General features: G+C 36.8%; 1 long non-coding RNA gene across 5 annotated transcripts in view; it reads left to right on the forward strand.

The window, feature by feature from the left end:
* Window positions 1-14,379, forward strand: part of LOC144283589 (uncharacterized) — a 245,695-nt gene that overhangs the window by 164,342 nt on the left and 66,974 nt on the right. The window lies entirely within an intron of this gene.

Consider the following 14,379-nt stretch of genomic DNA (forward strand, 5'->3'; position numbering starts at 1 on the left):
CTGGTTTGGATCTTACTTGAAACCGGCAGCCTTCTGTGTCACCAAATAAATAGGTTACAAGAATATTCCCAAGTGTAGTATGTGTTTGCAAATTCACTAAGCTCTTTGACTCATAATGGTAAGAAGTATGGGGCAGAGAGTGGGGGTGAGGAGCAACATTTTCTTTTTTTTTTTTTTTTTGCCTTTATGGTGATGTCCCACCATGATTCAGCCCACTGGACTCCAAAACTTTACCAGTGTCTGATCTAAATCATCAGAGACTTTATCTCCTATACTCTGGCACATGCATGTCTTACAGGGACATCTAGCCCCCTAGGAAAAAGGTGAATGAGGGCTCAGTAGGAAGAGCTGAGCTGATAGGCACGGTAGGAACAACGTGTGACTTTTGATCTTGGGGTCATGAGTTCAAGTCCTATGCTGGGTGTAGAATTTACTTTTTACAAAAGTTGAAAAAAGAAACAGAAGTGAATGACAGAGAGTACTAAGAAAACAAATGACTCTTAAATATGAAAAGATTTTCAGCCTCATTTGCAAGAGAAATGCAAATTCAAATTACACCTTGATACTATTTTTTATCTTTCAGGTTATTAAAGAACAATAAGTCTGTTCTTTAGAAAAAGGGAGGAGCAGGAGCAGACTCACATATTGCTCAAGTATAAATGAGAAAAAATGTCTATGACAGTCAATTTACCATATCTATCAAAATTTCAAATGTGTGTGCCATTTGTCCTAGCAATTTCTTTCCTCAGAATTATCCTACAGATAATAATGCATTTGAGAAAAATGACATATGTAAAAAATTATTAAGCAATGCTTTTTTTATAATTAACAAATTGACAAATGATTTAACAGTGAGCTGGTTAAATAATGCCATTCAATAGATAGAAAAAATGATATAAATCTTAAATGATATGAAATGATATCCAAAATTTATTTATTTTTTTTACCTTTTAAAAATATTTTATCTTTAAGTAATCTTTACATCCAATATGAGGTTTGACCTCACAACCCTGAGATTAAAGTCACTTGCACCTCTGACTGACCCAGCCAGGCATCCCACAAATATATTTTTAAGTGAAAAAAGCAAGATATTGAACAATGTATAATATATTCTATCATTTTCCTTTGCCTTTGTGTTTATGAAGAATCTCTGGAACAATATTTAAGATTTGTTACTTTTTAAAAGTGGCTTCTTCATGGGTGGGAAATTGAGTGTTTCGATAACAAAGACATAAAAACTCCTTTTTTTACTATATACTTATTTATTCTTTTCGATGTTTTTACTATATGTATATATTATTCATTTAAAAGAGCAGTATAAATTCTACCTAATTCAATCTAAATGTTCACTAATATCTAATTCAAAGCTTCTCCTACCTCTAGCTTGGATCTGAGCAAAGGTCTGAGGACTTGTAGTAGGAAAGAGAGGAGGATCTGCTTTTCATTCTCCCTTTATTTTCTCTCACTTGCTGCTGGGTGAATAAAAATAAAAATAAAATGAAAGTCTTATGATTTTTTTTTCTGAAGAATGAGGAAATCCATACACTATTTCTGGACTTTAAATTTTTTTAAATTATGGGAAAACAACTGGTCCATATCTGGTGAATTCTGATGAAATCTGATAGAGTCAGTTCCTATTGGAGTTTGGACATTATGGGCAATTACTTAAGCCACCTCCTTTGAAATGCCTTCTGTATTACGTAGAGTAAAATTAAGTGTTATAACAAATAAATCCTGAGATTTAAGTGGTGAAATAAAATATAATCTAATTTCTTGCTCATCTAATTAATAATCTAATGGAGATATCCCAAGTCAGCAGAGTTTGGGAATGAATGAGGAATTTTGATCTGTAGTAATTTAAGGGCTGTCAAAAGCTCTTCCCTCCTCAACATGCAACTTCTTAAGACTTCTTAGGCATCACTGTACATCCAGTGGTGGCTTTCAGTGTTAAAAAATGTTATGGGTCAGACCTGGAAGTGGAATGTAGCGCCACAATTCTATTTCACAGACCTAAACTCAGTTAAATAAGCACTCATTAATGCAAGCTGAGAAATGCGGTCCTTGGTTGGTCATCAGATTCCCATTGACAATCCTATACTACTGAAAGTCAAGCATAGGGGCACCTGGGTGGCTCAGTAGGTTAAGCATCTGCCTTTGGCTCAGGATGATCCCAGGACCCTGGGATCGAGTCCCACATGGGGCTCTATGCTCAGTGGGGTTTCTACTTCCCCATCTCCCTGTACCCCTCCCTCCTGCTTACGTTCCCTTTCTCTTTCTCTCTCAAGTAAATAAATAAAATCTTTTAAAAAAGAGAGTCAAGCATAGAATTTTGGGGCAGCTACTTGGTTTCTGCCATATATCCCTCAGCAATTTCCAGAGTCAGGTGCATCCTACAGCCTCTTATTGCTAAAGGAGTAGTAGAGCCTTTGCCTTGCAGGCTACTCTTAAGTGAGGCATATTAAACATGACTCAGGCTTAGATACCTTTTCTACTTTGTTCCAGGGAATCTTAAAATCATTTTCAAGTGGGAAAGAGACACCAGTCTCTTTGTTTATATCCCTTACTCTAGTGTACATGGCAAAGTGTTCCGAGAACTCTTTCAGTAAAATCCACCCAAATGCATCCAGTGGGAATTCAAGGTTCTCTGGCTAGAGAAGTATCAAAGCTAAAATATTGCTGACAGTGAGTCAGCATTAGTAATACAAGAGACTTATTGGGGAGTTGTGGATGGTAAATGCTTGTGAAATTTAAAAGGGAGAGGAAGCAGGATTGGGCCAAAAAAGCCTTTGAACACTGATGCAGATCTGACATCTGTGAAAGGAAGGACTGCTGTAAGCTGGACTGAGTAGACAAAAGCTCATACTGCAATGCAGATCTGCTTGAGTACTAGTCAGTCCCACTGCAAGCCCCAGAGCAGAGGCTGCTGGTTAATAGAAGCGAACATTTGTCCCAACGGCCAGTAACACACTATGGTTCATCATTGGTTGGGGCTGGACAAAAAGCACATGGACTCATCCTGAAATGTGAAGCCAACTTTCAAAGGCATTAGCAGTTGAAGGCTGTCGGCTAAAACCTGGATGGAAAGTTCATTTTTGGAAGGAAATTTGACCACATATGTGCATGGCTGCTTCACCTACGAGCACCAGATTTTTCCATTACTTCAGGTCACTTCAATTTCTTTCTTTCCCTTCCTTCCTTTTTCTTTCTTTTTTAAAAGATTTTATTTTTTATTCATGAGACAGAGAGAGAGAGAGAGAGAGAGAGAGAGAGAGGCAGAGACACAAGCAGAGGGAGAAGCAGGCTCCAGGCAGGGAGCCCAATGTGGGGACTCAATCCTGGGACTCCAAGCATGCCCTGGGCCGAAGGCAGGCCTAAACCACTGAATAACCCAGGGATCCCCATTTCTTTCTTTCTTTCTTTTTCTTTCTTTCTTTCTTTCTTTCTTTCTTTCTTTCTTTCTTTCTCTTTCTTTTTTCTTTCTTCTTTCTTTCTTTCTTTCTTCTTTCTTTCTCTTTCTTTCTTTCTTTCTTTCTTTCTTTCTTTCTTTCTCTTTCTTTTTCTTTCTTTCTAAGTTTTTATGTAAATTCCATGAGTAATTCTCTTGTATTACTTCTTATTTAACTTGAAGAGTATGGCTGACTCTTCATCCAACCAGCATCTCCATACCCCCACACCAACTGCATGGGCAAAGTAGAGGATATATCACAATACTTCCATTAGGAAGCATGCTTTTTTTTTAGGGAACTCTCTTGATTTCTAAAATCCTTCTAACATAGGATTAAAATGGTTGATGAGGTCTGGTCTTAGTAAAGTTTCAGGAAACATAACTACAAAGAAAGAGGATGTTTCGTATCTACTTGGGACTCTCAGAAATGGGAAAAGAGGCCATTCTTCAACAATTTTGGCAAGAGTCAAAAAATGTGAAAAAAATCAAATAGGAGAAAATAGTAAACTCATAATGGATTGATTCAAGATAGTCAGCACTTGGATAACCCAAGTACAAAAAAGATAAAATAGAGAGATGAAATAATAGAAGAAAAATCCAAATAAATAAAGGACTAAGTCTGCAGATGGAAAGGAGACCCTGATGCCTGACAGAATGAATTAAGGACCTACATACTAGGAATCTTTTATCTCCTATGTTGATGATTCCTCAAAAAAAAAAAAAAATCTGACCTTTATATTCCTTGGTTTCTTTGCCTCCAATAAACTGACTCTTCACTCTTCACCCTATTTCAGACACGATGTCCATGTTCAAAGTGTAAATATTTTACTTTACAACTGCATTACCCTAATAGTTTTATCTTCAAGCACCCTACCCTGTGGTCACAATATCTTATCTTTTCAGTTATTACCACTTTATAACATACATTCACAGAATATACCCACAATGCAATGGGTTTATGATGTTGATAGTCCCTAATACTCTCTCCAGTTTTAATATTTTTTAGGAAGATTCATGGGATTCATGATACAGTCATACTCGTTGCCAAAACTTATTCCAGCAAAAAGATACCAACCAAAACTGGCAAAGGGAAGGATACATGGGAAAAACTTTAAAGTAAATAAGGGGGATCCCTGGGTGGCGCAACGGTTTAGTGCCTGCCTTTGGCCCAGGGCGCGATCCTGGAGACCTGGGATCGAGTCCCACGTTGGGCTCCCGGTGCATGGAGCCTGCTTCTCCCTCTGCCTGTGTCTCTGCCTCTCTCTCTCTCTCTCTCTCTCTCTCTGTGACTATCATAAATAAATAAAAATTTAAAAAAAAATAAAGTAAATAAGGTGCAAGTTTTCAGGAGTCTTTTCATAGTGGAGTTTTGTAAGATGCACTCGATGACTCCAGCAATGAGTTGTGACAACACGTGTGAAAGTTGTTTACCAGGGATCCTCATTAGAGACTCATTCCCTAATGATTTGAATTTTGCTGGGGACTGGTCATATAGGCACTGTCTGCCTAGCATATGCCAAAATTTTAGACTCAGAAGGAGAACAGATGTTGAGCATAAACCATGTTGTTTATATACACAGTTTAGAAAGAGTAAGCCGTTCCTATCAGGAAATTATGAGATCTGTCTTTAAAAGCAAGCTCCCAGATTCCAGCCAAGGTGCAATCCTGTAAATAGGATTTCCAAAGGATAGCAGTCACTGGTCTGCTACGTTGACTCTTTTTATTTACACACACTAACACTTTTTCTCACATGCTTCACCCTGTTGTATCTTCATATTTCATCTTCCTAAAGTCAGTCTATGGTCCATCATTATATTCACTCTAGTATACACCTTAAATCCCCTCTCTGCTCTCTACTTATGTGAAATTGGGAGGACAAATCATGATTAAATCCAAGTGTCTATTTTCTTTCAACTGTGTATGGAAAGAGAAATACAGAACCTTCACACTAAACCCATGATCAATGCACCTGTGTTTGCTACACAGGAATTCCAAAATCCTTAGTTAATTGGTTCTCAAACTGCAGTCAATGAACACATGGGGTTAGCACCACCTGGTAACTTATTAGAACTAAGTTTTTAGACCTCATCGCAGATGTACTGATTTAGAAACTCTGGGGGAGGAGCCAGAAATTTAAGTTTTCACAAGCTCTTGGGTGATTCTGATTCATGCCAAAATTTGAGAATCACGGTTCTTGACCATTCATTGTCACAATCTCTTAGATATCTATTTTACATGTTCCCTCTTCAAACCCAAATCACCAATAACACTGCTTGTGTCTTCTTTCTCCATGAATGATCTTGGAGAGAAATTTTTGTTGTTGTTGTTGTTTTGCTGAGAAAATAGGGGTAATTAGAACTCTCAAGCACTTTTTTTTTTTTTTGCCTACACTTCTAACCCCTGTCCATATTACTGTCTTTGCTCCCATTACTAGAGACAGCTTGATATGATCCATTTGGATTTCATTTTCTCTGCCTAAGTATACTATTGTCTCTCTTTTTAACATCAGTTCCCTTTCCACTGATTCATTCCATTAGCATAAGAATATGCTGTATTGTCTCAACAACACCTTACTTGATCTCCAGAAGATTCTATTTCAGTAATCCATTTTATAGCAAATACCTAAAATGACAATATATACTTAATGCCTGTAATTCCTTTCCTCCCATTCTCCCTAACCTGCTCTAGCCAGGCTTTCTCTCTACCATTCCATAGATACAGTTCTTGTAAAGGCCACTAATATTCTCTACTTTTCTAAATATAGTGAGCAAACTTTAGACCTCATGTCACCAAATATTACAGGTTGATTCAAAACCTCTTTATATTTTGTTTTATTATGTAGAATATCTCTCATATTTCCATATGACTCACTCCCCTTGTATCTTCACATCTCTGCTCAAATATAACTTTATTAGTGAAGCTAGATGATAATAGCAAATACTGTAGACTGTCAGACACCATTTTAAGACTTGGGGTGAAAATATTAGCCCAATTTTGCTGATGGAGAAACTGAGCCACACAGAGGTGTATTCGTTTTTCCAAAGTCATACTGTCAGTAAGAGTGGGGCCAGGATTTAAACCCAGGCAGTACTGCAGTACAAGCAATGACCGTAAGCCCTGGACTCCCTATACTAACTAACTTTGCCCCTTGCCCTCTCTATCTTCCTCAACTTTCCTTGTGTTCCTACATAGTCCTTATTATTATCTATGGCAAACAGTGTCAAGAGTTCCCTGAAAACTTGCTTTCACTTTATTTTAGGTGCACAGCTAAACTACATTTCCTAACCTCTCTAGCAGTAGTTGGGCCATGGAATTGACTTCCGCCTAATGAGACATGGACAGAAATTACGTGCATGATTTCTAAGCCTGACGTTTGATAACTTCCATGTGCTTAAGATTTACTGTGAAGCTAGTAAAACTTGATACTCCGGGATCTTACTTGATCCAGCTTCTTTTAGGACTCATAGAGGGCTCTAGACATTTTTTTACATATATTTGTAAAAGATATTTTAATTATAATCCTTTAATAAACTGGTCTCTTGCTACTCTGACTCCATTTCTTATATTTAGCCTTTTGTTGTATGAGGTTGGAAAGACAGCAGCTATTTTAGGATCCAGGAAGGAAAATATAATTAAGGCTATACAGAGATGGCTTTGGGAGAATATTGTCATACGTTTTGTTTTTCTTCCCATATATATTTATTATCTTCTATATGTATAAATGGCTTTCAGGAGTTTCAATTATCCACTGGGCCAAATCGTTCAATGTCATTATACAAACATGAAAGGACGGGGTCTTATGATATGACTGTGTCTGTCCCATGGCACTCAGCACCAGAGTTATGTGGATGGAGGAAAAACCAGGTTTGAAATGAAGGGTTCCAAAGGCAGTCTATAGAAAATTATTCTAATTATTGGATATGTAAAATTAAATGAACAACAGTCTCTTCTTATTTAAGCCTAGTCAAAATGAATATATTCTCTTGGTAAGATTATTAAAAGCAAGATACTCCCCAACATGGAAAGGAAAGGCAGGAAAATGAAAATAATAATTATAACAAAAATACCACACAGTGTGTTGAGTTAAACCACTAAGACTCCGAGGTCTGTTAGAGATGTTACCATTACTTACTATAGTCAAGTATAATACTCATCTCCTTATATATTTACTTTTTCCCATATGAGCTCCATGGCTCATGTAGTGACTTTTGTTATTTATTCACCATGTGAGCTCTAGCAATTAAAATGGGACATGACACATAATAGTTTTCCAGTAAATGTTTTTTGACTATGTAGAGATATATCATGGTGATATTTTGAAATGCCAAAAATAGACTATTTTAGACATTACCAGGGAAGAAAAATAATTAACAAACTTTTCTTAAGGAACAAGACTCAGACTGACTTCTGGTCAGACATCCAGAATACTGCCAGACAAAGGGGTAGCACTCTTTTCTATTGCCTTGATGACAGATTACCACAATTTGTGGCTTACAACAGCACACATTTTTGTTTGTTGGTTTAAGAATCTCTGAGAGCCAGGATGGTGTTATGCCAAGTGCTATGCTGAGGACTCAGAGGACTGCAATCAAGGTGCTGCCCAGGGCCGTGGCCTCATCTGAGACTAGGGTCCTCTTCCCACCATTGTTTCCAGAATTTAGTTCCTTGTAATTGTGGGACAGAGATCCTCGGCTGTTAGAGACCATCCTCAGTGTTTTGCAACATGGCCCTCCCCAGAACATGGAGGTTTGCATCTTCAAGGTTAGTGTGAGAGTATCTCTTTGCTTTGAATCTATCTTCAGGGAACATTTTGGACTTCTTTTTTATTTTTAAGTTTTTATTTCAGTTCCAGTTAGTTAACATGCAGTGAAATATTTATTTCAGGTGTACAAATAGCCGTACAACATTTCTATACATCCCCCAGGGCTCATCATAAGGGCACCACTTGATTCCCATCACCTGTGTAACCTTTCCCCAACCACTTCCACCTGTAACCTTCAATTTGTTCTCTGTAGTTAAGAGTGTGTATGTATTTTGATTGGAGTGTTTGTCCATTTATATTCAAAGAAACTATATATATATATATATATACATATATATATATATATAATTGACATTTTATTACTTGTTTTGTGGTTGTTTCTGGAGATTTTCTCTGATCCTTTCTTGTCTTTCATATTCTGTGGATTTTCTTTAGTAGTATATTTGGATTTCTTTCTCTTTATTCTTTGCATGTTTATTAGCAGTGTCTGATACATAGTTGCCATTAGCTTTGTACATAACCTCTTGTGCATATAGCAGTCTACCTACTCTAAGTTGATGGTTGCGTAAATTTGAATGCATTCTTTTCTTTCTTTACATTTTAGATATTTGTTATTGTATTTTATCTTTTTTGTGAGTCTCATTTTTTACAGAAATATTCGTTTTCACTGCTTTTGTGTTTCCTGACTTTATACTGTCATTTTTGGTCTCTCTACTCAGAGTCCTTTAGTTTTTGTTTATTTATAAAACTATTTATCTCTCTTCTGAATGATAGCCTGGAATGTTCTTAGGTGAAGATTTTTCCCATTTAGCACTTTGAATATATCATGCCACAGCTTTCTGACTTGTCAAGTTTCCACCAAAAAATCTCCAGATAGGCTTATGGGTTTTTCCCTTGTAAGTTAATGACTTATTTCATCTTGTTGCTTATCTCTTTATTTTACAGATTTTAATTACAATATGTCTTTCTGTAGACCTGCTTTTGTTGATGTTGGTGGGAATTCTCTGTGCCTCCTGGATCTGGATCTCTGTTTCCTTCCCCAGTAATTAGGAAAGTTTTTAGCTATTATTTCCTCAAATAAATTTTCTGCCCCCTTTTCTCTCTTCTTCTTTTGGGACTTTTATAATACAAATGTTACTATGTTTGGTGGAGAGACCAAATTCCTTAAGTCTGTTCTCATTTTGCATAATTCTTCTTTCTCTCCGAGTGTGGTGAGTTTTAACTAGGTGTGCTCTGGCCTGTTTGTGAAATGAGACCTGTCACCATCTCCAGAGCTGAAACTCTGCAAAACTCCCTGGTCAGGAGACATGGCTTGGGCAAGGGTTGGTGCTCATCTTCTGTGGGAGGGACCTGTCACACCAGGACTGAAGCGGGCATGACTGAGAAGGGCAGGTCCACCAGAGTGCAGGGGCACGGGGCTTGGTGTAAGCACCTTGGGCAGCCAGTGCTAGTGCTATGCTGCTTCCTGCAGGTGGCTCCGTGTTTATGATGAGGGGAAGTGAGGGGAATGGCCTGGCCAACTCCTTTTTTCCTTGAGAGGTGTCTCCCTGGTTGCTATCTCTCAGGGTCACACTCTGAGAAGAATAAATAATTGCCCCAATGTGTGCCCCAGGTGCTCTTCACATCACTGTCTCCCCCCCGCCCGGGTTGTGTGCCTTTTCTCCAAGGGCAGCCCAATGCCTTCGAGGCTCTATCCCAGCCACGCCTGGTGACCTTTATAACTCCAGGCTTTAAACCCCACTGGTTGCAAGAGCTAATGAAATTCAGTCCATCAAATTTTCCAAGCCAGTAGCTGTGGGGAAATGTTCTCCTTGTGCATGCCCATGTGTGCTCCTCTGTCTCTCTCCCTCTCCCTTTCCCTCTCCCTCTCTTTCTCTCTCTCCCTACCCCCCTTCTCTGAAATCATTGCTCCTTCCTCTCCATAGCAGCCATGATCTATTTCTACCCTAAAGCATGTCTCTGTACTTCCTACCTATTTTGATGTGGCCTCCTCTCCCTTTATTTTTAAAATTTGTTCTTCAGGTTGATTTTGGGGTATTTAGGATTACTTGATAGTTATCAAGTTGTATTTGAAGGAGGAAATGAACCTAGGGTCTTCCTACTCTGCCATCTTCCTCCCTCTCATCTTGAAATTTTTTTTAAAGGCCTTACCTGATATGGTCAGGGACACCCAAGATACTCTTTTATTTGATTAATTCAAAGTCTATTGATTAGGAACCTTAATTACATCTGTGAAATATTTCTCCTATGCTGTATAACGTAACTTAATTATGGGAATGAGGTCCAAATATATTCACAAGTCCCACTTATACTCAAGGGGAAGGGATTATATGAGGTAAGTACACTAGGGGCTAAGAGTCTTGGGGGACCATCTAGATTTCAAAGGAATTATTTTCATCATTATAATATTTTGCTAGAATTCTACACTCAGCCAAAATATCAGGTATTTTGGACATGTAAATGTTTAGGAGGTTTTCTCTGTGTGACAGAGCTACCACAGCAGGCCTGATGTTGCTGTTGAGGAGGACACGCTTGTGGTGTTCTCCTCAGATGATATTTGGGAACTTGGCTTTTGGAATGTTCTTTATGTTACTAGTCAGTAAGGTTGTTTTTAATGCACAGGCACTAACCTGAAAGGGAAAACTTGGACGTTTGTTCCAAATATCCTACAGACTTCCTGGTGTGTCTTTCTGTGTTGCTGCACATCCGTATTCGTTCACTGTCATTCACCACAGCCATTAGAACAACTGCCTCTATGTCCTGTTGTTCTTCAAGTGTGTCACCCAACATGTGATTGCTGTGGGTTCCCCAAGTCACCTCCCATACTTATTATTATAAAAGAGATTTACTAAGAAGTACTTCAGGAAAAATTGACTTGCAAATCAAGGCAGAGGAAACTGTATCCAGCAAACAGTGGATTAGATCCAAGGGGTCAGGGATGCCTGGGTGGCTCAGCGGTTGAGCATCTGTCTTTGACTCAGGGCATGACCCTAGGTCCTGGGATCGAGTCCCATGTCGGACTCCCTGCGTGGAGCCTGCTTCTCCCTCTGCCTGTGTCTCTGCTTCTCTCTCTGTGTCTCTCATGAATAAATAAATAAAATCTAAAAAAAAAAAAAAAAAGAAGAAGAAAAATACCCCAGGGGTCAGTAAATACAGGGTTTAGGATGACAACTGTGCATCAGCCTGGGAATAGTCTGTTTTTATTGAAGCCAACGAGTATAGAAAGACCACAAGTAAATATATGCTATAATTGAGTTTGTATAAAATATGAGAATATAAGGAAATCCAGTAGTATAACAAGAATGAGATAATTGGCAAACTTTTAGAAAATGAACAAAAATTGTATAAAAAATTGTTTAATATGAGAGTAAAATGTGTTATGAATTTTAAATAATCATTGAAGAATAAAAATTATCATGTATTTTACTTTAATAGTGGGAAAATATCAGTTCATGTGGTTCCAGGGTTAATTATTTTGGATGCATTAAAAATGTGTTATTCTAGCATATTACTAAGACTAGTATTAGATTTTATATTCCATTAATAATGCAATGTTATTTCATCCCTTTCATTTTTAATAGCTTTTGACTTAATAGACCAAACTACAAACTTTGGTAGTTATTACAGAACTAAAAATAAATATTAAACCTCAATATGTAAAAAAAATATCAGGAGCAGAATTTAGGAAATGCAATGTGGAGAAAGAATAGGACTGTTAGTACCACCATCTTTCAATGTAGACAGGCAAAGCCTCCTGAAAACATTTATGGAAAAAGACATTTTATGGTTTATTTAAAAGTTTGTAGTAAATGATAGAACTAAAATAGTAACATTTTAATGGCAGGACGCCAATATGAAAATAACAATTTTATCAAAGCAGTGGGATAACATGGAATTTTTTCTTTGTTTCTAAGTTTTAAATTCTCTGATATTTATTAGATTATCTTTAAGGATAATTTAAACTTTTTGAAAAGTCATTAAATGTTAATGCTAGACTGAGATTCTAGTTCTTTTGCTCTTTTCTCAGAACATAGAACAATAACTGACATAACAGCTGATGTTCCATAAACATTTGTTGAATGAATGAAATATGAATTCAACAATTTTCAATCATCCCCTATAGGAAAACAGTATTTTAGGTTTGGCAACTTCAACTCTAATTACTCACTTTTCTTTTCACAAATCTCACTTTAATTCCACTTTAATAATTTAATTTCATCCCTATTGTTCCATGACTTTCGCCTCATATGGTTTGTATCCATGGAAACCTACAATGCTTTAATATTATATTTGGCCTTCCAGGGGAATTGCCATTTTAGGTGAACACTGGAGGATGGGTAGGAATTGCACAAGGTAGATATTATAGATGGAAGCAATAGCATTTATGATAACTTGGTGTGTCAGAGGGATATGAAGAACCTTCAATATGATTAAAATATAGAATTTGAGGGGTAAATGTAGTCTGAATGTTTATAGATGACTGCATGTTCCTGATCATGGTGGAAAAATGATCCCATTTCAAAACCTTGGGAATAGAGAAGATTATATATATATATATATATATATATATATATATATATATATATATAATTATTAGAACTTGGTGACTGAATGTTTATAGGGAAGGAGGTTCAAAAGGAGTGTTGAAGGTTTTGGTAAGACTCTCATAGAGAATTTAAAAGGGAACAGATTTTTTGATGGTGGTGGTGATAAGATTCTTTACTTGTAGTTTACTTTTAATTATGCTGATGCATGTGAATTGGGAGATTAAGTTGAGTATGCTATAGGTGCCCAAGTAAAATTCAAGTAGAGGAGTCTACTTACTTACTTGCTGGTTAGAAATTAGGACTATATCTCAAAAGAAAATGGACTAAAGGTAAAATGTTAGCAGTCATTTCTACACGCTATAGAATTAATAAACTTGAAAATTAATAAACCACTTCATTGACTATTATGTTTTTCAAATTTAGAATTCTTTTATATTGTTTTTTTTTTTAAGATTTTATTTATTTATTCATGACGGACACACAGAGGTGGAGGGAGAAACAGACTTCTGGTGGGAAGCCTGATGTGAAACTTGATCCCAGGACCTCGGCATCATCACCTGAGCTGAAGGCAGATGATCAACCACTGAGCCACCCAGATGTCTCTTGTTTTTATTGTTTTATCCCACCTATGTCCTACACATAATATGAAATCATCACATTTATTATTTATTGAATATATACTATTCACTAGGTACTATATAGGATATTTTAAATTTATTGCTCATTTAGTCTTCACAAAGCCTTATGAAATGCTGAGATCCCTATTTTATTGATATTGGAACTCAAGATTATAAATATCTTTCCTGTGTTTAATAAGTAACTAGACCACCTGAAAGAGCTGAAGTTTGGGACCAACTTTGCCTTATACTTATGTCCGTATTTGTCTATCAATCATACTGCCTCCAGTCTATTTCAGTTCAGTTCTGTATTTTCAAGAAAGAAATTTCTTCACTAAGACTATTATTATTTAACAACTTGCCACCCATTGTTATGCTTGTTGTAGGTGATTAGAGATGCTTATGTGGCTGAATATGAATGATGTCTGGAAAAATACAGTGGGATCTCTTAGGGCTTTTTAATTGCTTTTGAAACCTTCTTACCATAATAGGTTTGTCTAAAATGTATCTCTCTACACAAGTTTTACTTTGACCTATGACCTTATGAAACATTCAAAAAGAGGAGTCTGTCAAGATGGAGCACAGAGACACTCTTGAGATTTTACTTTTGAGTTGCTATTGCACAAATCATTAATGTCTACAAATAAATTCATAGAAATCTGGTCAAGTTCCTAAAGTCCACATTTTTGTGGCTTACAGTCTGCAAATCCTGTCTAAAATAGACAATGTGCATATATGTGCCTACACGTATGTTTGATAATAAGCCAAAAAATATGGAATGACCAACATCTAGTAACACAATATCCAGCCTTTCAAATCGTTCAACTTTATAAAGTAGGAGATGGACCAGTTTTATGATTTAATTTGATTGATGCTCTGTGGATGGCATCCTTCCTTTTTATTGTGAGCCCACATCTATCATATCACACTTGTGACAGTGGTAATTGTCACTGACAAAGTTTCTCTGCTGCTCCAAATTCAGCCAACTGTTCATTTCCTCACTGCCTT

Source organism: Canis aureus, chromosome 14 (assembly GCF_053574225.1).
Source record: "Canis aureus isolate CA01 chromosome 14, VMU_Caureus_v.1.0, whole genome shotgun sequence".
In the NCBI taxonomy this organism is placed as follows: Eukaryota; Metazoa; Chordata; class Mammalia; order Carnivora; family Canidae; genus Canis; species Canis aureus.